General features: G+C 32.9%; 1 pseudogene; it reads left to right on the plus strand.

Moving 5' to 3' along the window:
• Nucleotides 1-216: 216 nt before the first annotated feature.
• LOC120131757 lies at nucleotides 217-5,619 on the plus strand (annotated as a pseudogene).
• Nucleotides 5,620-25,075: the final 19,456 nt, after the last annotated feature.

A 25,075-nucleotide genomic window follows, 5' to 3' on the forward strand; every position in this document is an offset into this window, starting at 1 on the left:
ACAAAACTTGACATCGACCCCAACTGCCAACTTCAACTAAACCATTTCAATACCGACAACCACAATCATAACCCCCGCGAAATTATTATAGTAATATTCTATTTCTTTTTCGTTTTGCTTTCTGGTTTTAGCTCCGGTTATCAACCAAGAACCATGGGTTTTCCTTTCCGGGATTTCGCTTCTTAGTTGCTTGCGCTTCACTCTCCTGTATAAGTAGTGTTGGAATGTTCTTGAAGCAAATCCAAACGCTCACCTAATTCCATCATCCAAAAGCTAAAGATAAAAGTATTCACTTTGTGATTTGTTTTGGCCTTTTAGTTTGCCCGGATATTGTTCCCTTTTTTGTTCCACTTGAAGATTCACAAACACAAACCGGTAGGATTTTTTTTATAATTGTGATTGAAGTTAATCCGTGTTGAGAGGACTTTAAATTATCCCCCCCTCCCCTTATGTTTTTATGGGAAAACAATGATTTTGCTGTGAGTTTTATGTTTTAAAGAAGTTAACTGTCTTGTGAGGTTTCTGCTTATACCAGGAATATATTGCATCCATGAGAGTTTGATCGTTTATCCACGGTAAGTTTTCTGATTTGGGAATTGTTTTTGTGTGTGCAGAGGAAATTTTATATAGATGGCGACACTGGGTGACATAGGGGTTGCAGCAGGCATTAATCTGCTAAGTGCTTTTGTATTCTTCATAGCGTTTGCCATATTAAGGCTTCAACCTTTCAACGATAGGGTTTATTTTCCGAAATGGTATCTCAAGGGTTTAAGAAGCAGTCCATCGAGGTCTGGAGCATTTGTGAAGAAATTTGTCAATTTGGACTTCCGTTCCTACTTGAGGTTCTTGAATTGGATGCCAGAGGCTCTCAAAATGCCAGAACTTGAGCTTATTGATCATGCTGGATTGGATTCAGCAGTTTATTTGCGTATTTATTTGATAGGGTATGCTGCGAGCCATATCAATTTCTTATTTGTTCATTTTTTTCTCACTGTTATTGCTTTGTTGCTTATGCGTTAAGTCTTACTTCTGCCGTATATGTTTATAAGTTTCCGTATTTATGTATATTTAAACCTTTTTTCTTTCCTTGGTTAAGATGATGCATTTTTCAGGAAATGCTTTATCTAATATTAGGCGATTGAATCACCTTTTTAGTTCACTTCTTGTTAAGCTTGTTCATAACCTCTGAAGGCTCTCTTATTGTTCTGGATGCAGCCTAAAGATTTTTGTCCCTATCACGTTCCTTGCATGGGCAATCCTAGTGCCGGTTAATTACACTAATAACACATTGGAGTTGCAACTGAAGAATGTTACTTCTAGTAATATTGATAAGCTCTCAATTTCAAACGTTCCAGATGGATCAAATAGGTAGGAATTCTACTAACACTGCCAACTTCTTATGTCTTAGCCTATCTTCAGGTAATATTGGAATAATATTTAATTCTTTGTTGTAGGTTTTGGACTCATATTTTAATGGCTTATGCTTTTACGTTTTGGACATGCTTTGTGTTACTAAAGGAGTATGAAAAAGTTGCGAATCTGCGGTTGCAATTTCTTGCATCAGAAAAACGACGGCCAGATCAGTTTACTGTAAGATGTATTCTTTGCATTATCTTCTAAATGAATTTAAACTTACTCTTCTAGTTCTGTTTATTATTTTCATGTGATCTTTGATCTTTATCATAATTTAAAGAGAGATGGTTTCACGGTGATTTTCTATTTATGAAATTGTTTATTTATGCTATCATCAATTTTGAACTTATTGACAAAAGTGAGGTCTTGAAAGAATTGGGAACAACATATCGTCCATTGCATTTTTAATGACTTTAAATGTCTGTTCATTCATTAGATTTTTGCTATTTGCTGTATCGTTGAAGAGAGTTGTGAATTTTGTTTTATTTGAGCACACAAACATTTTTGGAAAGTGTGGTTTATCCCATTTTGGAGTGTTTTTCATGCACTGCTAATGACTATAGTACTTGTCATGAAAGTTTAACACATTGAGATCAACCGACGAGCTATATAGCTGATGTTATAACTTTTTTCAGCAGACTTGCCCCTTGGTCTAAGAATTGTGAAATCATTGATGTCATTTTCATAGATATTCTTGTTCCCAATGATGTATTGATCCTACATGTTTAGTTTACCTATGTAACTTTATTGTTGTATTGTTCTCTTAAAGAAGATCTGTGACGCTTATGAAAGTCTCCTATATGCTAGTACACCCTTGATCTATTTTAGGATTGAGATATTTTACTAAATTGCATCTGAATGAAATTTGATTATTTTAGGTGCTTGTTAGAAATGTACCACCAGATCCAGATGAATCTGTTAGCGAGTCTGTGGAGCACTTTTTCCTGGTCAATCACCCAGACACCTATCTTACACATCAGGTGGGTTCCTCTTTGCATTTGTTCCAGAAATATTGATATTATCTTCATGTAGTTTGTTACTATTCTTCTATGTATTTCACATCCAGTGATGTCCAACTTCGAGATTATTATAGAATGCAGTTTATGATATAGCTCTCCTTGCATTCAGGTTGTATGCAATGCAAACAAACTTGCGAAGTTGGTGAAGAAGAGGAAAAGTATGCAGAATTGGCTTGACTATTATCAGTTGAAGTATTCCAGAAATAATGCCAAAAGGCCTCTTATGAAGGTAAGTTACTGCTGTCTGTCATGGCTTTAATATATTTCTTATTCTTGACAAGCGTATTATCTCTTTACCAGAATGGCTTTAATAGCCGGTCTTCCGCTGATGTTCAGCTTTGATTTATATATTTCTTATTCTTGACAAGCGTATTATCTCTTTACCAGACTGGTTTTCTTGGCCTTTGGGGTCAACAAGTGGATGCAATTGATCATCACATATCTGAAATTGAGAAGTTATCCAATGAAGTAAGTATTTCTTTTTCAACTTTTGCACATTCTCTTTAGAATAATTATCAAAAGATTCAAACCTGTTCTCCTATGCTGCACCCCAGCCACATCCATTTTCTAGATTAATTTAATTTATCGAGGATAGGCTTTTTTAAATTATGGAACAGCTTAGTTGACTATTATTATCTCAAGAAAACATCAAAAGATGCTTTTGATGGGGTGGTATCATTATTGCATTTTGTTTTCCTCCCCTTGGTGTTTTTCAACATGTGCTGATGTGGGTTGCATGTTTCAATATTCAGATAGCTGAAGAGAGGGAAAGGGTCCTAAAAGACCCAAAAGCCATAATGCCTGCAGCATTTGTTTCCTTTAAGTCTCGATGGGGTGCAGCTGTTTGTGCTCAAACCCAACAAACCAGGAACCCAACTTCGATGTTAACAGACTGGGCACCTGAGCCACGAGATGTATACTGGCAAAACCTGGCAATTCCATACGTCTCTATCGCTGTTAGGAGGCTAATCATGGCCGTAGCATTTTTCTTCCTGACTTTCTTCTTCATTATCCCGATTGCATCTGTACAAGCTATGGCCACTATTGAGGGCCTTGAGAAAGCATTGCCATTCCTGAAGCCCCTAATTGAAATGTGAGTTCCATTTTAATTTTGTAGTCTTGTGTCACTATTTAGATTGAAATAATGTCTATAATCATTAATTTTGGCCTGTTTTCTCTTTGCAGAAAATTTATTAAGTCAGTTATCCAAGGTTTTCTACCTGGTATTGTATTGAAGCTCTTTCTCATTTTTTGCCAACTATATTGATGATTATGTCCAAGTTTGAAGGGTTCACATCGATATCATCATTAGAAAGGAGATCAGCAACTAGATTCTACCTTTTCAATGTAGTGAACGTATTCCTTTGCAGTGTAATTGCTGGCAGTGCACTGGACCAGCTAGACACATTTCTTAAGCAGTCAGCAAATGAGTATGTATTCCTTCCATTTTCTTCTTTGTGTATCTGCTTTTAGAGATTCAATTGCTGTTTATGCATAGGGTGTGCTTTTGATGTTGGTTCTTAGTCAACCAGTGGGGTTTTAAGTTTGATTTGTCTGTTAAATTGCATAGGTTTAATTGGGTATATGGAAAGGCATCTTGTAGTAAGAGAATGTTATGCTTGTGACAATTCAAGGGTTTATCACACTTTATGCATAAAATCGGACCTCTATAAAATCTTTAGGGATTTTTTTGCGGACCAATTGGATATATGGGAAGTCATATTGAAATTAGAGAATGCTATCCCTGTGACAATTTAAGGGGTGATTACATCTTTTGCATAAATTGGATCTTTATAAATTCATTAAGGATTTTTGTTACGAACCTTATGTTGGACTTTCTAAGTCAATTGTTTCTACGATGCCCTTTCACAAGTTGGAAAGTATCTTAGTTGTGGAGTTCCATATATTTTGTTGCATACATAGCTAGTTTGTTTTCTGTTATGATTTTGGTGTCTAAATTTGCCTTCATTTTGATCTGAACATTTTTCACCTTTTTTTTTTTTGCAGAATTCCTAAAACAATTGGTGTGGCTGTACCAATGAGAGCGACCTTTTTTATTACTTACATCATGGTTGATGGATGGGCTGGAATAGCAGCAGAGATTTTGATGCTGAAACCGCTTATATTTTACCACTTGAAGAACTTTTTCTTGGTGAAAACAGAAAAGGACAGGGAGGAGGCAATGGACCCAGGAAGTTTGGGCTTCAACACTGGAGAGCCTCGTATACAACTCTATTTTTTACTTGGCATGGTTTATGCTACTGTGACACCTGCTCTACTTCCTTTCATTGTAGTTTTCTTTGGGCTAGCTTATGTTGTCTTCCGTCACCAGGTAAAGAACTTTGATACAAATATTAAATTAGTATAGTAAATGAATCTTTTGTTCTGCTTTATCTGATTCCCTCTATTTTGTTTGAAAAATATAGATCATTAATGTTTACAATCAAGAGTATGAAAGTGCTGCAGCATTCTGGCCTGATGTCCATGGACGCATTATAATTGCTTTGCTCATCTCACATATCGCTCTCATTGGATTGTTAAGTACAAAGCATTTGGCTCAGTCAGCACCACTTCTCATTGCACTTGCTGTCCTCACAATCTGGTTTTATCGATTCTGCAAAGCCCGATATGAACCTGCTTTTGTCAGACTCCCTTGCAGGTTCATTGATGTTTTGTATATTTAGCTGATGGTTTCTTCCATGTCTTCAATTCTCATCATAATTCATTAACTGAAGAATTAGTTAAATGATCATAATCTTTACTTTGTGCGTTGTTTATTCCAGGAAGCAATGATGAAAGACACTTTGGAACGTGCAAGGGAGCCCACCTTCAATTTGAAGCCCTATCTTCAAAATGCATATATCCATCCGGTTTTCAAAGACAATGGTGATGAAGAGGAGGAAGAATTTAGCAATAAGCTGGAAGACGAGAGTGTGTTAGTACCCACCAAACGCCAATCTCGAAGGAACACACCGGTGCCTAGCAAAATTAGTGGTGCGTCCTCACCATCCTTACCGGATACTGTTCCTGAACATTCAATACCCTGATTAGTCAACAACTGCAAACCAGTTTTTTCACTATACCGGGAGCTTAAAGAAGAATGGAGCTGTAAAATAAAATACTGTGTAAATTAAATGAACAAACTCTACATCTGTTGTATGCTTTTTGTTTGCAAGGAAGTTCTTGTACATGGGATTGGTATGTCATAGTTTGACTACGAAGCTTGGCAATGTGAAGGGGGAGGTCTGATAAGAAACTTGTGATATTCTTATACATTTTTTTAATTATTTTCTAGTGTTAAGAACTATGTTATTGCAATGCTCATTTTTTTTTGGGAATTGATTGCTGTTTCAAATATTGCCTACTATTATTAACAATAGCGAGGAATGAATAAAGTGTAAATGAAAATATGAAACATAATTCTCTAATTTTCTTAGTTTATACTTGGTTGCATTTCCTCCCAACTTCCCCTTTCTCATTGGTAAGAACATTTGATGAAGATAGCTTCACGAACGCAGAAGAAAATGTCTGGAAAAAACGGTTGCGGTTGCGGTGTGACTATGGGTGCTGTACGTTGATCTATCGACATCCTTGAGTCAACAGTGAAGACGCCTTTACCCTGCAAATTGCAAAACATGTTTTATAGCAGTGGTTATCAAAAACCAAGGGAGTCTTATAGCTTAGCATAATGGTGAGATTCGCTAGGCTGCCTATCAAATAACCTGTCCACAATGTTTATGCAGAGTGAGCTCCTGCAAGAAACACAGTAAAAACTTCATTAACTAACGAGAAACTGGCTGATTGTGACAGATTACTCGAGGTTTAAGCTTTAGATACTAAGATATCGAGCAATGTATCGACTGTTATGTTGGGTGGACGAATATTCACATCAGCTGCCTGGCGACTAGAAATGGTGGAATCCTTTATTTCAAAACGATAGTAGAGCTTATTTGTAGCATCTAAAAACCTGAAGGAGCAAGAACAACTACTGAAGTTGGACCCCAAAATGAACTTCATAGCAACAATTATCCTCAACTGATAAACCCTATTCCAATGTCCTCAGCAGAGGATCATAGAGTCTAGAAACCTGAAGGAGCAAGAAGGTAAACAAACTAACAAAGATTTGGTTCAAAATTAATTTATCATTTCATCTCTTTAACAAAGATTTGGTCGACTTACTCATTTGGCATCGTTGTTGTTGCAACAACTTAACGAGAACGCAAGTTCGAACATGCTTAAACATACCATTTCTTAACCATGCTTCATGTCCTGTCATTTCATGGAAAAGAGTGAAATTTCATATATCATGTTGTTCTAGTTAGTTCTGACTGAATTGGGCGTACCATTCATGAATTGATGTATCAAATCTCAACTCTGAAGCACTTATGATCCAACAAAGCTGCAATACTTGTTCAAGCATCTATTATTTTAACTTTGAATTCTTAAATCTATAATCATTTATCAACTAGTTGGTTAATTGGCTGAATAAGGATATTTATATAAATAATTTAGTTGTTATTTTTAAGAGAAAGATCAAATCAAACTTCAACTTTCTTTTATTTGGACCACTCAGAGCATGGAACAAATGCACAAAGTAAGCAAATAACTACCTTTCAATGTCGTATATATTTGTATAAAAAGAATTAATGATTGAAATCATAAATCGAGATGATGTTTGATTCCCATATTTAGATGAACACCTGTTTCAGGTTTTCCCACTTCCTTTCCCTGTTTTCGAATCTCGAGAATTGAAAAGGAAAAACAAAACAGATTCAAAAGAAAATGGAGATTTAAATTTGTTGCGAAGAACATATTTGGCTATCTTCGAATGCCATCTGCTGTTGATTCTTGGACTTGATCCATCTATACATTTCCAATGCCACAGCCGTCGAAGCTAAAACGATGAGCATTCTCACATAAAACCACCTCCATATCTCAGCAACATGGCTTCGGATATTGCCGATCCCTTCGAATATGTTAGCTACGCTAAGAACAATCACAGCATACCCCAAAACATGATGGTAAATCTCCCACAACTTGGGAAACACATCTTCCTTCTTCGGTTGCAGCCATAGGGCCAACATCTGAACCACACAAAAATTGAAAACCAAGCTCATGTAATCTTGTTAATGGAAACCAAAGGCACTCGAAGCTTACTTGTAGAGTCGCGAAAGTAAATATAACGATTCCCAGAATCCGATGAGCCTTCAAAGTGTACTGCCTGGAAGAATTCCCCAACCATATGTCGATGCCCCATCCAACTGTGCCAACTATGTACCCAGAAGTTTGACATAGCGTGTGAAGTTGGTACCATTCTTCTCATTTCAAAGGGAACTCTCTGAAATTTCTTGCCACTATGGCTCCTGTGGGCAATAAGAACCCCCATCCAATGATGTTTAGAATCCCATGCACCTGTTAAAAGGCTCTACCAAATCATATTCAATTGCATCATCTGTTGGTGACTTCATTATACTGATTCAGTAAACTTACATACATTCTTTAGGTGATGGCTGTGTCGCCAGTCATTTTGACCTTTCAATGGTCTAAGGCCTGATGTTACTCCACTTTCAATTCTCTCAGCACGTGTAGCTTGCAGCTGGTGCTCCATGGTTGCTGGCATTGGTAGAGCAAAGAGCATAGTAAAAATTACAAGGCAATAGAAGCACATGATCTTTATAGTTTCTAAAGTGACCTATATAAAAATATGTTCATTTAGGGGGGGGGGGGTAAACAAATTCTGAGACCAGCAGATTGTTAAAACTATTACATATATCTAAAACTTTAAGTGCTATACAAACTATAAGGAAACTAAGCTTGTTTCACATCAATGTTCTCCTCTGAAAGTAGTATTTGGGTTGTCAGCAGAATATGTGCCTTCCTTACCATAATGGGGAATCATGTTGTCAACACACCTTTTCATCCGGGTACAATACTCTCAACAATCCTAATTTAGTGGGATTCAGAAAACAAACATAACGTTAGAGTTTTACTAGGATTCAAACTCCTAAAAATATGATAGAGTTTAGAGCTGGGTATATGGGCTAAGGCCCGCGGGCTACCCGTTTAACCCACGACCAGTGCGGGCTTCGGGCCTAAAAAATTGAAGATCATTTAAATTGCGAGCTTTTTAGCCTGGATCGTTAAACCCACGGGTTTAATGGGTATAACCGTTGGGCTACTTGCGAAACCCGCTAAAGCCCGCTTAATTTAAAATTCATAAAATTTTAGAGAAAATAAACTTAAAGAATTTTATAGAAAAAGAAAATAAATTACCTATAAATATGATGTTACTTATAACTATTGTAGTTCTTAAATTTATTATGGCGTTTGTCATAATTTTACTGTTGTTTGATATTATTTTCATTTAAATATACATCATTATCATTTTGGTATTTAAAGATTTTTTTATTTAATTTTGACATTTTTTTCATGAAGTATGTTATCTATTTTGTTCTTTAATTATAAAAAGTCACGTGATTTTCTAATAATATATCACATGACACGTAATATTTAGATTAAAAATAAGAAAGAAAAGTAAAATTAAAGACTTTTACAAAATAAATATATTTAACAAATTAATGACTTATATTTTATCAATTTTAATATAACTGTATCTTTCAAATTTACTTTTATACTGTAAGTATTTTATTTTATATTTTCATATTATGTTTTAGTCTTTTTCTAAAGTATCCATAAAATATAATTATTAGGACCACTTGACAACTTTCTTGTTAAATTTGTATAATGTTTGACTTTGTTGAATTTTTATGTTTGAATTTATACTTTCAGACACTTCTGTGTCTTCATATTATAACCTTGAATAATTGTGTTTTATAAAAGTATAATATGGTAATTGTTTTATTTGTTTTTCAATTTGGTGATATAAGTGAATATTATTTTTTTAATTTGAGTTTAAGTAATTATATCATTATATATATATATATATTAATGATTAAAAAATTAAAAAAAATATTATTTTATAATCATTTCCGGCTATTTAAAATAAAATTTAAATATTAATTATTTTGACGGTGCTACCTTCCTTTTCAAGTTGCTCGATCATTTTTAAAGGTGTAGTAAGTTAAAATATTATTTTTATTGTATTTAAAATTATTTTTATTTAACGGGCCGCGGGTAAGCCGTTTAGCCCATGGGTTAAATGGACGGGCTGTGGGCCTTAAAATTCAAAACCGTTTATGAATGCGGGCTTTTTAGCCCGTTCCGTTTAAGCCCGCACCGTCAAAACCCGTGGGCTAAACGGGCGGGTAGCCCGTATACCCACCTCTAATAGAGTTTTACTATGATTCAAACTCCTAAAAATAAGATCTATAAGCATTATAAATAACCATTGTAACTCACTATTGTAACACACAATTGAGAGATAAAATACGAACAGAAAATTTGGAGCAATCAAAGCATTTTGTTTTGTAAAGTTTCGAAGGCAACAAAGGTAAAAAACCTTACCTTTTTCGGTTGTTAGGCTTACATGTGTTGTTTGTTTCTTGCTTTTGATTTGTAAAACCACAAAAACTCAAAAGGCCGATGACCGGAGGAGATTTTTTTCGAAACTAACTTTTTAACGGAACCCCGAGACTATTTTGTGAAAATCGTTCGGACATTTGAAAAGAGTAAGGGAAGAGCTTTAAAACATTTAATTTTTTTATATTTATTTTTTTCTTAGTATTATTATTATATATACTTCATTATTATTATTATATTTTATATGTTTTATTTTGTTTTATCCTTTTTTAATTTATTATTATTTTTTAAAACATTTTATTTATATGCATATTCATTATATTTTTTATCTTATTTTATTTATTTTCCTACCATTATTATATTTTTTTCTCTCTATTATTTATCTATATGTATTACTATTATATATATACGTTTTTACATTTATTTTTTATTTGTTGTAAATATTATATTTATTATTATATATATACATATATTTTATTTATTATTCTTTACCATTCTATTTTTATTTTCTTTTATTACTCTTTACTTACTGTTTTTATTATTATTAGTATTATTATTATTATTATTTTATTTATTTCTATTTACTTTTTTTTAATTTTTTCCTCTATTTCATTTTTATTTTTATTCCTTATTTTATTTTTTTTATCTTCTTTACATTTGCTTTATTTATTTGTATTTTATTTTTTTATTTACTTGTTTATTATGTATATATTATTTTCATTTTTTTCATTTTATTTTTTTTATCGTATTCATTTTTATCTTCACTTTTTTTATTCCTTTATTTCAAACATTTTTTTTATTTTCATTTTTTTATCTAACACGTTTCTTGACTCTCTTAAGGGTACACCTTTAAAACTATAGAAGGTAAGTAATTGGGATCGTATTTTTACCTTTTAATTTTAAATTATAATTTTCTTAATTTAAGACAACTAGAAATTGCGTAGTACCGAAAGGGCAGTTAAAGGGTGCTAACCCTTCTTGATTGTAACCGACTCCCGAATCTGACACATCTTTGGAAAGACGCAGATCAGGTAAGAAATAGAGATCAAACTATTTGTTTTAAAATAAATGATCGATGACGACTCTAATTGTTTAATCCAAGTCGAAGCCCAATTTCAGGGCCCAACCGAAAGACGGTTTGACAACTTGGCGACTCCACTGGGGACAGGTAAGTGAGTCAGGCTAAGGTAATTTCCAGTTGTTTTTTAATGAAAAGGGCAAGTTTAAATTTTAAGGTAGCATTTCGATCCTTATTACTTACTTTGATTATATTTTCGAGTAAATAGTTGTACTAACCGTTTTCTAATGATTTCAGCCCTTAAAGATTTTTCATCTAAGACTCTAAACCCGAGCTCTGAACCCGTTTTAAGTGGGGGTGAAAGCGACGCCTTCGTGTGAATTTATTCTCCGTATGGGCATAAGGGAATGCTTCCTCCCGAGTTTAACTTAGTCCATACAAGCTTGTAATGAGCTTAGGACTAAGGGTTTGGCAGGCCCAAGGGGGCACCGGCAAGGAGAACTCGGGTACCTTTTTTAGAACCTAAACTGGGAGACTACAGGAATTAGAGCCCACCCCAAAACCTCATTTCAAACCCTGGGATGCCTGAATTATTTCATGCTTTACTTTCTATTCAAAGCATGCGAACTAGACAAATATGCAGTTAGGATTTGTTTGAAATTAGCATGCGGGATAGAGATCATGTCCGGATAGGAATAATAAGCATGTGGGATAGATTTTTCATTTTTATTATTATTTTGATTTACCTCACTAACTCTTTTTATTTTTGTTCTCTTTTATTTTAATTTTCATCATTTGCGTCATTAAAAAAGAGGTGTTGATCCAAAAAAATGTGTTCGTTAAACGTAAATAATTTGTATTAACGGATAAAGGGGTTGTAATACAAGAGGTGGAAAGCGCAGGGGTCCGGCTATGGTTAGAAAAGACTCAGAAAGAAAAGAAGGACAATCTGCAAGGCAACTATGTGTCACATTCGATCAAGAAGACGTGGTTCCCACAATCAAGTACATCACAAGTCAACTTTTCAAAAATAGGTTGACAAAGGTGGTTGGGGTAAGACGAGAAAAAGGTTACTGACCTCGAGAGTCCCTTCAAAGACAACAAGAACAAGATGACAAAACGATAGCTGAATTGGAAGCCATTGTCGTCAAATTCAAGAAACAATCGAATGAACTTCAGATAATCCCTTTGATGGAGGATTTCAATGGCGTTTCCGTTATAGAATAGGTTCAGCAAAGGATGAAAGCCATAGATGCAGTCATTCGATACTTCTGGAACATGTACAAAAAGTAACTCGTCTCTTGCACGGTTTAGCCAGAGAAGCCGAGCGATTCGGCATGGTATTCGACCGGTGACAGACGAAGGGAGAAGACTAGCCAACTTGTTTCGGGTTTAAAGGACTTAGTCCGGATGTACCTTTAAATATGTTTATTGTCTCTTAAAAGATAAAACACTTTTGTCCCAATAAGGATTATTTATAATAACATACATGTTTTCAGATCAATGCCTCAAACATTTCATGCATTTTTGCATCTACATTTCATTTTTAAGTATTTTTATAAACATGAAATTTCTTTATGGAGGATTCGATGGAGTGTTCTTAACCACATGACACCATATAGGAAGCTTCAAACATTCCTCTAAGAACTGTGAGAACAAGATCCAAAACCTGATGGATTCAGGGGCATGGACAGTCGAAGAAGGGGGCATGACATTTACCATTTGCATTGAGAGCATTGTTTTGTTTGAACAAGCTTTTGATCTTTCATGTTTGTTTAATCTTTTAAACGATTGAATTTATGCTACCTTCTAAGGTGGAATAATTGAACAAATTTTAATCTTTAGTTCTTCGAATATTAAATAAATTAAGGATTCTTTTAATTCTTCAAGAATTATAGATTTTTGACATATGGCAAGATTAGACCTTTCTTATCCTGTCTCAAACCCCAAAATAAAATACCTTGATTCTTTACCCAAAATAATTCATGATCATTACCACAAGACCAGATTTTGACATTACCACCATTTGAAACTTTTGAACCTTTCTTTGAGTCAATAAAGTCATATCACTGTCTTTTTAGACTCAAAATTGACTTTTTTATACCACTAAGACCTAAGGCATTTAGTTGTTCATTTGAACATAAGACTTCTTCTAACTCGGGACATTTCACAAGGAGCCTAAACATTAAGACATGTCAGGACCAAGAAGCAGAAAGAAGAATTCATTCAAAATAATTATATCATGCATTAATTACACTATTTTCATGTAAATGAAATTAATCCTGAAAATCTATCCCCCTGGGGATACCTCTTATGCGAAAACTTCCATGCATGAAATGATGAACGACTTTCTTTCTTTGTCCCTTCACAACAGGAGAAAATATGTATCCCTTATGTCCCCTTTTGAGCCTATAGTATTTTTCTTCTGATTCAACCCTAACCAAGGATTACCCTCCACACTGGGGGGGCAAGGTGGAAGAAATCTGCTCACATGAGTGAAGACATCAATCCAAAGGAGAGACCAAATGTCAAGTGCGAAGATTCAATCAGAACAAAAAGAAAAAAGAGAAAAAAACAAAGAAAAACAAAGAGAAAATAAAAAAGAGAAACAAAAACAAAGGAAAAAGTGAAAAAAAAAAACAAGACGCATATGCAAAGATTCACTTGATTCCAATGACGCGTCGAGATTCAAGATTATGAGATTGATCAAGCACAATCATTCTAGTGACGCGTCGAGATTCAAGATTATGAGATTGATCAAGCACAATCATTCTAGAATCACTTCACTCGAAGATCATGGAACATCCAGAGAAAATCAAGAGAAGCACATACGAGCATATTCAAATTGAGCAAGACAAGATTGAAGGCATCAGAAGGAATTGATCCTTGGTTTAATACCCTGAAACACTTGTTTGGGCCTATTTATCCTATTCTTTCATAACCATGAACCATGGCCTACATGACGTGCCTTTAAAGTCCCTTATAATCATACATGGATTTCTAAACAGAAGAGATTATCTTCAAATTTCATCCCGCCTGTCAGGATTAATCTTTATTTTCAAAAAGATTTTAAAATCTTTAATGCATGATAGAGAAAAATAATAAAGGGGGTTTAAGACGTAAATTCTGAATGACGTCTTGAAACCAAAGGAGGATTCGAGTTGAAAACCTAAAAGCGGCTCGAATATAAAAATTATGCAGTTGAAGAGATCGCACAAATTCCTTAATGAGGCATCACACAATCCGAGCGTGACAATGAAAGCTGGGAGTTAGAGAACACTTCCAGTAGAGGAGCATACAAGCTACCCCATCAAACCTTTGAGCATCAAATAAAAATGTCAAACCTTTGACCAAACACAATAACCTAAGACTTGTTTATCATTTCCTTACTTAACCATTTCCCAAATATAGCTTTAATCTTGGCAACTGTTCAGACAACTACAATTTATTATAGGATTAACACTGTAATTAATTCTTTGATATCCAATGAACTCTAGTTTTATGATTCGTCTCAATTATAAAACCATGAAAGGGATAATATTTTTAAAACTTTAAATTAAACATTTTTCGAAACTCTTTTAATTGATATTTTCAGAACTTTGAAAATAAAAGAGAAAGAAAAACAATTTTTTAAAACAAGATAATCTCTAGAGTAGATCTTGGTAAATGACATGTGGCTCTCAGACACAAAACTCATGCTTAGAATAAATGCTAAAGCAAGAAATGAGGAACAATGGGGGAATCTTTGAAGATTTAATATCGAATATTGGGGCATCTTTGGGGATTCAACATCCTGATGCGAATTATCAGATCTTCTGAAGGTCTTTCCTCCACATGCAGGAACAATCAGACAAAGAATGAGGCTTCATCTAAGAGATACAACAAGAACTAATTCATTGTACATACATCTTAGACATACTTAAGAGCATCATATTTATCATTTTTAGTATACATAATTTTCTACAGCTTTTAGAGTCAAGTTTCAACTTCAAGATGAAATATACTCAATTCAAAAGCACATTCAGAAATTGATGGTGGTTGCTCAACTTCACAGCGAAGGGGCGACTGTCTGTCAACAAACAACTTTTCAGTTTCATTCAGAGTCAATTTCAACTTCACATCGAATGATATTGGACTCGAGACAACACTAGTTCAACTTCACAGCGAAGGGGTGACTGACTGTCAACAAACAACTTTTCAGTTTCATTCAAGTCAATTTTAACTTCACAGCGAAGGATATTGAACTCGAAGCGACAAAATTTTCTCGAGAGTAGATTTCAACTTCACGACGAAGGATATCTAACTCGAAGCTAAACTTCACAGTGAAGGGGCCATCCACGGTTTCAACTTCACGGCGAAGGGAATCGTGTCCACCTACTCCGTACAATACTTGGATTTTAAATTCACAACGAATGATATTCAAGTCAATGATCAACTTCACGACGAAGGGGCCATCCACAGTTTCAACTCCATGACGGAGGATATCGTACCCATATCCACGATTTCAACTCCACGATAGAGGATATCGTGCCCATACATTACGATTTGAACTTCACGACGAAGGATATCATGCCAACTCTACATTGGATTTCAACTTTACGATGAAGGATATCCAATTCAAAGCTCAACTGCACGGAGAAGGGGCTTCCCAGTTTTATTTAGAGCCAATTTCAACTTCACGGCGAAGGATATTGGACTCGAAACAATACAAGGTTGGATTTCAATTTCACGACGAAGGATATTCAAGTCAAGGCTCAACTTCACGATGAAGGGGTCATCCACGATTTCAACTTCACTACGAAGGAATCGTACACACAAGCAGCATCCATCTCTAGATTGGATTTCAACTTCATGACGAAGGATATCCAACTCAAAGAAGGAGTGTCTGTCACTAAACTTTCCAGTTTCAGAGTCAATTTCAACTTCACAGCAAATGATATTGTCCTCGAAACAACGCAACTTACATTGGATTTCAACTTCACGACGAATGATATCTAATTCCAAGGCTCAACTTCACGACGAAGGGGCCATATATGATTTCAACTCCATAACGAAGGATATCGTGTTCATTTGCAGCATAGCTCAAGGCTAGAAGGGCTATCTGCGACCAAAAGACCTTCGAGTTTGACTACGTTCAGCTCCAAGGCATATCATTTGTAGCATAACTCAAGCCTAAAAGGGTTATCTGCCACCAAAAGACCTTCGATTTTGATTACACTCAGCTTCGAGGGCACATCATTTACAACATAACTCAAGGCTAGAAGGGTTATCTGCCAACAAAGACCTTCGAGTTCGACTACGCTCAGCTCAAAGGCACATCATTTGCAACATAGCTTAAGTCTAGAAGGGCTATCTGCCAACCAAAGACCTTCGATTTCGATTACACTCAGCTTCGAGGGCATATCATTTATAGAATAACTCAAGGCTAGAAGGGTTATCTGTCAACAAAAACCTTTGAGTTCGATTACACTCAGCTCAAAGACACATCATTTGCAACATAACTTAAGTCGAGAAGGGTTATCTACCAACCAAAGACCTTCGAGTTCAATTACACTCAGCTTCAAGGGCACATCATTTGCAGCATAACTTAAGGCTAGAAGGGTTATCTACTAACAAAGACCTTCGAGTTTGACTACGCTCAGCTCAAAGGCACATCATTTGCAACATAGTTTAAGTCAAGAAGGGTTATCTGCCAACCAAAGACCTTCAAGTTCGATTACACTCAGTTTCGAGGGCACATCATTTGCAGCATAACTCAAGGCTAGAAGGGTTATCTACCAGCCAATATATTTGAGTTCGACTACGCTCAGCCCCAAGGCGCATCATTTACAACATAGCTCAAGGCAAGAAGGGTTATCTGTCAATAAAATTGTTGAGTTCGATTCCATTCAGCTCACTGACACATCAATCGCACTACTTTCCGGTTGCAGTCGAGGTTTTCAAGTCGAGAAGAGGACCTGGGTTAGACTTGCCTTAGTGACAAGCAACCATTTTCAAGAAGCATAGCTTAAGTCAAGAAAAATTATCTGTCAACGAAGATTTTTGAGTTCGATTCCGATCCATGGTCTTTAAACCGAGAAGAAGATTGAAAGGCAACGAGAAGCCACGTGTTGATTCAAATTTCGAACTACGGCTTCAATTCCATACCATTTCAAGATGAACTCGACTTCACGACGGGGGAGTCATCTGCAACTCAATTCGATAGTGAGTTATTGAAACATCAGAGTCAATTTTAAACTCCACCAAACAAAAAGCGTGTTTTTTAATCTTTACCCTATCCCGTTATACGACTATGAGCAAAGAGGGACAGCTGTCAACACATCTTTTCGTTCGGGTACAATACTCTCAACAACCCTAATTTAGTGTGATTTAGAAAACAAACATAACATTAGAGTTTTACTAGGATTCAAAATCCTAAAAATAAGATAGAGTTTTACTATGATTCAAACTCCTAAAAATATGATAGAGTTTTACTAAGATTCAAACTCCTAAAAATAGGATCCATAAGCATTATAAATAACCATTATAACTCACTATTGTACACACAATTGAGAGATGAAATACGAACATAAAATTTGGAGCAATCAAAGCATTTTTTTTACAAAGTTTCGAAGGCAACAAAGGTAAAAAACCTTACATTTTCAGTTGTTAGGCTTGCATGTGTTGTTTGTTTCTTTCTTTCGATTTGTAAAACCACAAAAACTCAAAAGACAGATGACTGGAGGGGATTTTTTTCGAAACTAACTTTTTAGATCTACGAAACCCTCAGGCTATTTTGTGAAAATCGTTCGGACATTTGGAAAGATGAGGGGAAGAGATTTAAAAAATTCAATTTTTTATATTTTATTTTTTCCTTACTATTATTATTATATATACTTCATTATTATTATTATATTTTATATGTTTTATTTTGTTTTATCTTTTTGTAATTTATTATTATTTTTAAAACATTTTATTTATATGCATATTCATTATATATATTTTTATCTTATTTTATTTCATTTCCCTACCATTATTATATTTTCTCTCTCAATTATTTATCTATACGTATTACTATTATATATATACATTTTTCCATTTATTTTTTATTTGTTACAAATATTATATTTATTATTACATATATACATATATTTTATTTATTATTCTTATACCCTACTATTTTTATTTTATTTTATTACTCTTTACTTACTGTTTTTATTATTATTAGTATTATTATTATTATTATTTTATTTATTTCTATTTACCTTTTATTTATTTTTTTACTCTATTTCATTTTTATTCCTTATCTTTATTTTTTTATCTTCTTTACATTTGTTTTATTTATTTATTTGTATTTTATTTTTTATTTACTTGTTTATTATATATATATTATTATCATTTTTTTCATTTTATTTTTCTTATCGTATTCATTTTTATCTTCACTTTTTTTATTCCTTTATTTCAGTTGTTTTTTTTTTGTTTTTTTTATTTTCTTTATTTTCATTTTTTATCTAATACGTTTCTTGACTCTCTTAAGGGTACACCTTTAAAACTATCTAAGGTAAGTAATTGAGATCTAAGGTAAGTAATTGAGAAATGGTTAATCGCGTTAAAGCTCTAGAGAGAGCTAAGATTGAAAGGATTGAAGAACAAAAATCTCAAATGATTAAGAGAATTGGTGCTTCATAAAGTTAAGCACCATCAAAGAAAGATAGAGATTATGGTTTTCAACTTTAAACCAAATATGAATTAGTTTTATTCTTCGCTAGAGAATAAAGCCAATCAGTTCAGACGGATTGGAAATTATAGTAATAAAGGAACTTTATCGTCCTGAAATAGAATAATTTTTTTACAGTATGGGCAAGATAAAGTGGAAGAGATTGATGTTAATTGGAGAATATTAAAAGATCAAGGAAGGGTTTAAGAATATGTATATAATGATAAGTTATAAGACAAAGGTAAATGGAATGGTTGAATTCGAACCAAAGGAATTGTATTATGGACGAATGAGAATGAAGGTTTGATAAGCATAAGGGAAAAAGGTAACGAAAGAATTAAAGTAATGAAGTGAAGATTATGATAGCATGAAAGATTTATTGAAGAGGTGATATGTAAAAAGGAATAGTAGACGTGTAAATAGTATTGTGTATAAGCAAGAGTGTGGATATGATAAGGGATTTGCATTATAGATGGAAAGAGCTAGCAATGGTTATCAACATTATGTGATGAAAATGTATTGGAATTATAAGATATTGTCAGGTTATGATAACCAAATATGAGTGGATTCGAATACAATGTATATTTTAATTATGTGATGTAGTGAATGAGATAAGGATTTGAATGTTCAACAGAAGATAAAGAGTAATAGAAAAGTTTGAGAGTGAGTATGTCAGTGAACAATTTATAAGATAAAGGAAGTTATAACGTTTGATTTTGGAAACAGAGGAATAGTACTGTGTGTGAATAAGATTATGAGTTTGAAAAGTTGAGTAAGATACAGTTGAGGAAAATTTCAACGGAAAAGAAGGTATATGATTGAGTTGATAAGGGTTGTATCATAGATTGAAAAGTTAAGGATTGTGTTTAGAAAATTAAATGTGCAAATGGATAATGTTAGAGGATCACCACTATTCTAAAGTGGAAAAGTTAGATGAAATAATTTAATTACTATGCAGTTAAGCTAAAATATGGTAAACAAATGTTATAATGTGAATAATAGAAGATTCATTGATGTGATTATTATTTCGGAAGAGTTTAAAGAAATAGATATATTGGTGATTATTTTATAAGATGGAATTCGTTGAAATGTTGAGTTTGGACAATGGAAATTACATAGTGTATGAGAATAAATGTGGACTTGATAAGTTAAGTAAACTATTGTTGAGATAATTCTGATTAGAAAAAATATATGATTAATCGATTAGGGCATGTGCCCTAGATTGAACAGTTGTTATTGACTAGCTGTAAGAGTAAAGGTGATAGAGTAATAAGATTGGAAGAAAAGATATAGTGAGTTAATCAAGTATAATATGGATCTGGATATAGTTATGTATTTTAATCATATAGATATGATGAAGGCAAGGAGATGAATATTTACATGTTTAAAAAGGAGCTTTGAGAAAAAAAATACCAAGTACAAGAGATGGTAAATAATGAGGTTCTATATAAGTGAAGATGCTTATCAAAGTTATAAAGATGTGATAAATATCGGTAATTAGAGATGAATATAAGAGAGATGAATAGAGTATGAAAACACTGATGAAATATATGATTTAGTTGTGGATAAGGGAATCTTGATTATAGAAAGATGGAGTTTAAAGGATCAGATATAAAAGGTTATATGAAAGTGTAGATTATAAGTTCGATGAAGAAGTAAGAAAAATGTGCAAGGTAATGTGAAAGATTGTTTGATTCTGTAAAATATATATGTTTAATCGCAATTGAAGAAGATGTAAGGTTATGTTCTTAGTCAAACGATGATGGAATAAAAGTTTGGTTATTGTTGCAAGGTAATTAAAATTTTATAAGGAATTTGATTGATTTATGATGTTAAGTGGTGAAAATAAATGTTACTGTCTATGTGACGAGTGATATTATATGGAATTTTAGAGAGATCAAAGGAAAATGTAGAATCGAAGGAAAGAAAAGAAAGAAATGGATAAGGTTACCGGTTACTGTTTATATGATAAACGACAGTAAATGAATAAATAAGGGAAAAAGTTAGTTGAAGAACTAAAGGAATGAAAGATCAACTAAAGGAAACAACATGAGAGAATTAAAAGATATGTTCTTATCAAAGTGTGCAATGAAAATTCGAGAACGAATTTTCTTAAAATGAGGGGAAATTTGTAACATCCCAAATTACGGGTTAGTGATTAAATTGTAAAATTTTAGAATTTAGGGATAAAAGTAGAATAGTTAAATAGTTCAATGATTTATATGGAGATATTTACTGAAAGTTATTAGTAATTATCAAAGGAATTAAAGGGTAAAATGGTCAATTGACAAGGAAATATTTTTTATCCCCTTTAATAGGAGATATACACGTGGGGGAGAGTAAGATGAAAACATTTCATCTTCTCCAACCGTGGAAGCTAGGCAAAGGTAAGAGTTTCTTTGTTTCTTGATTATTTGTTGAATTAATAGTTGGGTTTTGATCATTAGATGATAACTAAGCTTAAGGAAAGCTTAAGTTATCTTAAAATCAAAAAAATAAAGAAGTTATGACAGATTAAAGAAAATGTAAGAAGGTTTAAATGAATTTGGAGGATGAATTTGAATTGTCATCTATGAGAATAAGAAGTTAGAAGTGTTAGAATTAAGTTTGGATAACATGGAAAATTTGGTATGATTATTGATTTTTATTTTGAGGTTTAAGATGAAATAAAGGGATATAAATTAGTTTAAGTATGTATATTTGAGTTAAGAATATGAAAGGGAATGAAACATGAAGAATTTAAGTTGATATAGTGAATTTTCGTGCATGAACAGTAATTTTTGGGTTTGAACGAAAAATTCCATATTATACAGGGGGAACAGATACCCCTTGGGGGTATCGATTCCCCCTAAAGAAAAAAATATGGAATTTTAGTTCATTAAACTGACTTAAGTTATTAACATCAAGTTTAAGGTTTAGTCTTCTGATAATTATTTTGAAATATTATATTTATGTAGATATTGAGCCTAAACAAGTTTTGGAACAATAAAAGGATTAGGATCGAATCAAAGCAAGGCTAAGGTGAGTGCAATTTAATTTGTGTTTATGTTATAGAAGAACAATGGCTTGTGATGAGCCAGTGACGGAGTTACTATGGTAAGAAGTAACTCTTAAAATGTTATTATATATGACATGATTTACATGATTAGATGTATATTAATATGAATGACATGATATGTGATAAATCGTGAGCTTATATGAATATGTGATATATATGGTGTATGTGAAGCATATGAGAACAAGAGATGACAATGATTTATATGTCATATGAACACAAGAGAAGTGTTATAAGCTAAGTGACATATGATTATGAAATCATATGAAAAGTGAAATGTACATGTGAATATGTGAAAGTGAACCATATATATATATATATGAATATGAGAAATGATATAAGCTATGTGACATGATCTATATGATTACATAAATATGCAATATGTGATACATGTTATATGACATGAGATAGATGTTTACACATACATGTGGTATGTGACAGAATAGAATAAATATGTGATTACATGAAATGTGACAAAGAGCTATGTGAAAGAATGATGTGATATGAATATGTGAACTGTTATAAATGATAATGCCCATGTTATGTGATAAGAGAGCTAGTGGTATAGTTGGCATGCCAAGAGTCGAGGGTTTACCTATGTTCTACGGAACATATGGACAGTATATCTATGTTTTAAGGAATATATGGACAGTTTACCTAGGTTCTTCGGGACCTATTGACAGTTGTCGAGGTTCTTTATGACCTCTGGATAGGTCATTCGGGATAATTTATACGAGCTGTGGTGACAACATTAGTGCACAACCTCAATGTACTCACATACCTTCAGTTCTCAACAGTGTACATGGGCTAATAAAGAGACTACACAAGTATACTGAATATGATATGCATATGTGATTTTCTATATGGAATAGATCACAAGATTTATGTAATGGTGTATTGCTTGGTTAATGCATGATACGTTATGTATAAGATTGTTAAATTATAAGGATTAATGATAATGAATATGAAATGTTAAACGTGTTGATAAGGATATATGTGCATGTGGGTATATGTTACAGAAATGATATATGTTTTTATATGATATGATCGTAATAAATGTTCATGCATTTGATATGAACTATATGATATTAAGTGTATTTCTTTATGAAATGTTTTATGGTTTTCATTATATGTGTATATTCCTCACTAAGTCATCGACTTAGCGTGTGATTGTTTCACACGTAGGTTTGGAAAGCGAAAAGAGAAGTAAAGAGGAATGAGACATGTCAATTCTCCTTACCGAAGATCAGATCAGAAATGTAGATCAAATTACATGTATTTTGTTATAAAGAATTTAGTTGACATGTAATAAAAAAGATTTGTATTAGATACGCTCTGATCGAGTTTTGGAAATGTTTTAAACGTATATATGTAAATGGTAAATGTATAATGATGAAACCTTGGATTTTTATGAATTTATACGTATTTTATGGAAGTACTGTAGCAGTAATGTAGCAGGGTATCGATTCCCTATAATAGGGGAATCGGTTCCCCTCTAATATTCAGGAAAATTTTAACATTTGGGTACTGTTCACAGTATTGTTCATACGGTATTGTTCAATGTTAATACCGTATTTTATTGTTCATAAAACGTATATTTTATTAAATTGGTTATAACAAACATGATTCAACAATATATTATCGTATTTTCTTAAAAAGAGTTCAAACGTTTTGATATTTTGTAAGAATATCATTTTTAAAAGTCAATGTGACATCTCGGACTCGTATTCGGGTCGGATATGGGTTGGGGTGTTACAATTTGTATAAGTATATGTTAGTGTGATAAGTCATATGAAACAATATAAATAATCTATAAGATTATATGAGAATATGAAATATGTTATAGAAATTACATGATGCCATGTTTGTTCCTTTGTGTAGTGATATATGTGTTATATGATATGTATATGGTAAGTAAAAGGGATTAATGGTTATGATAAGAATAATAATAAGGATAATGAAATGACATGTATATGTGAATATATGTCTATGAGAAGATATAAGAATAAGATATAAGCAATGTAACAAGAAGTGTGAAATGACATGAAAAGTTGATATAAGATATGCAAAAGTGATTTGCGTGACTATATGTATATGAGATCCAAATTACGTGAACATATGAGAATACATGTCTATGTGATGAGCTATGTGAAAGTAAATACATGAATATATGAAGCATAAGAAAAATGCCCATGTTATATGATACGAGAGTTATAGGTATAGTTGGCATGCCAAGAGTCGAGGGTCTACGCGGTCCTTCGGGACAAATACATAGGTATTTCGAGACAAATACATAGGTCATTCGGGACAAATTTTATATGCCACTCAGTGGGACTTATACGAGTTGTGGTGACAACAATAGTGCACAACCTCAATGTACTCGAATACCTCAAGTTCTCAGTAATGCACATGGGCTAATAAAGAAATAATAACAAATACAATATATGTTATGTACATGTTTTTGGTGATATGAATTGTTTAACAGGAATTATATGATGTTATATGCGTTATATGATACACAGAAATGATAAGTATAAGATCATTTGATAAATGGGCTTATAACAAGTATTAAAAGTGTTGATATTGTTATATGTTATCATGTTATTACTCTTTACAATAAAGTACATGTGACATGATTGAATGATTTGATTATTTGTTCATATTTATAGGAAATACATTATTATTATGTTTTATATGTCTTACTAAGTCAACGACTTAGCGTGTGATTGTTTCACACGTTGGTTCCGAGAAGAGGAAGATTGATAAAAGTATGCAAGACATGTCAGTCCTCCTTACCGAAGGTCAGATCAGAAGATAAATAAATAACATGTATTTTGTTATATAAAATTTAGTTGACATGTAATTACAAGATTTGAATTGAATATACTCTGATCAGTTTTGTAAAACAATTTGATCGTATTTAGTAAAAGTTTTGTAATGTTTTAAACGTGTATATATATATGTAAATGATAACTTTACAAGGATAAAAGGTTAAATTTTTATGAGTTATAAATATATTGGTCGGAATTACTGTAGTAGGGTATCGATACCCCTATAGCATTCTGGAAAATTTTAGCATTCGGTACTATTCACGATATTGTTCATTATTGTTCACGGTACTGTACATACCGTATAATACTATTCATAAAAATGTTTATTTCCTTAAATTTGTTATAACGAACATAATTTAACAGTATATGATCATATTTTCTTAATATAAGTCCAAATATTTTTTTATTTTGTAAGGATATTGTTTTAAAAAGTCAATGTGACATCTCGAACTCGTATCCGGGTCGGGTACGGGTTGGGGTGTTACACAATCACATCAAATACCAGAAATTTTGAGAAAACAAACCTGAGTATAATCTCAATCGTAAGAAAATATAGTGCTTCTT

The sequence above is a fragment of the Hibiscus syriacus genome, unplaced genomic scaffold, assembly GCF_006381635.1.
Source record: "Hibiscus syriacus cultivar Baekdansim isolate YM2019G1 unplaced genomic scaffold, ASM638163v2 tig00110556_pilon, whole genome shotgun sequence".
In the NCBI taxonomy this organism is placed as follows: domain Eukaryota; kingdom Viridiplantae; phylum Streptophyta; class Magnoliopsida; order Malvales; family Malvaceae; genus Hibiscus; species Hibiscus syriacus.